Consider the following 2838-nt stretch of genomic DNA (forward strand, 5'->3'; position numbering starts at 1 on the left):
TCGGGCTGCGCGCTGGCCGACCTCTGCGCTGCCACAGCCACAGCCGACACGGCCCACGCGGGCATCTCGCACCGAATACTCCGGATCGGGACCCACCCCAGCGGCACATACCCTTCCCCGGTATGAAGCTGCCTTTGCCCAGGTGGCACTGGGAGAGCAAACACCATTTCACACCACTCAGCCACAGTTAAATTAAGAGCAGCAGCAGCCCGGAGCGGTGGGTGTCTGATGAGCACCAGCCCCTTTGCAGCCTCCTCGCAGGGAAACTGAGGCACAGGAGAAGAGGGACGGGCGCTCCCCCAGCCCTGGGGTCCGGCGGGGCTCACGGCAGGTCAGTCCATGGAAAAGGCTCTCTTTGATAACCCAGATTCTGCAGTTTAATTAGGCTGCTGGTGGCTGCAGGATTTCTCAGACCCGCGGGGTGCTGAGGAGCCCCGGTGAGGGGCAGAGCGCGCGGCAGCACGGCTCCAGCCCGTGGACCCCACGGCCGCTCTGGACACATCAGCCCAGAGCACTTCTATGGGAGACACTGGGCGGCCCCAAGGCACAGACCCCCGGCAAGCCCCACCAGCCCTCCCATCCCGCACATCTCACCCGCTCCCACCACGCCAGCACCCCCCTTAAACCAGAGCCCCCCAGTCACAGGGGGGGCACAGCGGGGGCAGGGAGCTGCTGGGAAAGCGGGGCTGGGGGGTGTGTGTCCCACAGCCTTCTCAGAATATTTTTGCAACCTTTTCCCGTGCTCCTCCTCCTGCGATTTTCCCAGCTGCTGCTCAACGCCACCTTGACAGAGCTGAGCTGATTTCCTCCTTCCTTCGCATCCATCCCTCATGGCTTACGGAGCCGCTGGGATCTCAGCGGGAGCCTCAGACTCCACCAAGAAGTTTGGGGGGGAGAGAAGAGGGTGCTCCTCTGGTTGGGGATCCCAGGAGGGATCCCAGCCCCATCCCAGGGACACGGAGGGGAAGAGGAGCTGATTTCCCACCGGAGAGTCCCCAACTAAGCACCACTCCGCCACAGGAGAGGCTGCCGGTGAGCGTGGGGCGGAAGGAAGAATCTATCTTCCAAAGCTGATTAAAAATAGATGCAGCATCTCACTAATTATGCTGTGTAATTAGCATTTGTTTTCTGCTTAGCAGAAATCTGCAGGGAGAGAAGCTGGGCCGGACCCCCGAGTATCCTGTTTGCCCCAGCCTGGGCACAGGAGGCGCAGCCCACGGCGGGACGGGCTGCAGCGGGGTCACAGCCCACCCTGTGCTGCCCCGGCACCCCCCGCTCTGGGCGGTGCGGGTCCCCATGCTGCCCGGGGTGGGGGGTACCGGGGCCGCACAGCCCGGGGGTCCCCACACACCCTCTCCCACACATCGCTGCCCGTCAGCCCATCTGCGCCCAGGCTGTAAGCAACAGATGACAAGATCCACAGCGATGCTGGAAATTAGGTCAGCCATAGCCTGCAGCAGATTTTAACATTTATCATCCCGGTGAGGCTCTTATGCAAGTCAGCGATGGCACAGGGCAGCCCCCTGCCAGCGGCCGTCCCCGGCCCGGCTGGCGGAGGGCGAAGTATGCAGACTCCACATAACAGAGTATGTCATTGCTTTCCCTGCTTGCCATGATCTTAGTAACAAAGACAGGTCGGCAGGGTCATGAAAAACAGGTGACCGTTCCCTTCCTGCCCGCCCAGCCTCGCACCCCGGGGTGGGCAAAGCCCTGAGGGGACAGAGCTGTGCCGACCTATTCCCTCCCCAAGAGCGAGCGGGACCCTGACTCCCCGGCAGAGCCCAAGCCCCCCTGCCCAGCCCCAGCTCACAGCAGCCTCCTCTCTCCAGCCCCTCCACGACCGTCCTACGCCCACAGACCGGGTTGGTTCGTTGCACTGATGTTAGGTTTGGGATGGGTTGTGCTTCACAATTGGCAATGCTTTCTTCTCCCTCCCCAGATCACCCATATGTTGGTGCTATTAATATTCATGAGTTCTGTGGAGGCATCCAGGGCTGGGAGAGGAGCCCCCAGCCCCACCATCCCCGGCACCGCACCGCCGGCTCACGCTCAGCCCCGGGAGCCGGCTCCTGTGGCCCATCCCGGGGGTGCCGGGCTGCGGGATCCCCAGGGACGGCCGGGGCTGCCTGGCTCCTCTCGGGACTCTCTCCCGCAGCGGGAGAGCTCTCTGGAGCCAGATGTGCCCACAGCCCCTCTACCCTGTGCTCGGCCACCCCGGCTGCAAGTCCTCAGCCCCGTCGCCCTCTCAGAGCCGTCGCACACCCGACATCCAGGACCCTTCCCCAGGGCTGGACCGGGGGCACCGTCCCCAACACACTGCAGCTCTGCCCTCCTTCACCCAACTGCTCGGGCGATTTAGGGAGCGTCTTTCACATCCTCGGCAGCTCCCCGTGCTCCAGGCGCCGCAGCCGCGCGGTCGGAGGGCAGCTTGGCAGACCCCGGGGAGGGAGGCTGCCCCTTCCCTGCCCCTTCCCTGCCCCTTCCCCGCTTCCCCGGGGCTGTGGCGGCTGCAGCGGTGCCAGTCACCAGCGATAACCACATCAAATTAATTGGATACCAGTTTACTGCAAACAAAAGAGAAACCAGGTGACATTTACCTAGCAAACTAATTGATATCCAAGTAATTTGTTGGAGAAACCTTATTATATGCCAGCTGGATTTCCCAAAGCCTCCCAGTCCTGCTCATTACAAACAAGGTTTGTGTGTTAATCAGAGAGCTTTAATCACATTGCTACCCACCATAATTTTCAGCAAGTTACAAAGCTACTGGATTTATCACAGGCTTTCAGATCCTAGACGCTCTCTTAAGAATTTGTTTGATATTTTATTAGCGGGCAA

This window comes from Charadrius vociferus, unplaced genomic scaffold, assembly GCF_000708025.1.
Source record: "Charadrius vociferus isolate BGI_N301 unplaced genomic scaffold, ASM70802v2 scaffold1116, whole genome shotgun sequence".
NCBI classification, from domain to species: domain Eukaryota; kingdom Metazoa; phylum Chordata; class Aves; order Charadriiformes; family Charadriidae; genus Charadrius; species Charadrius vociferus.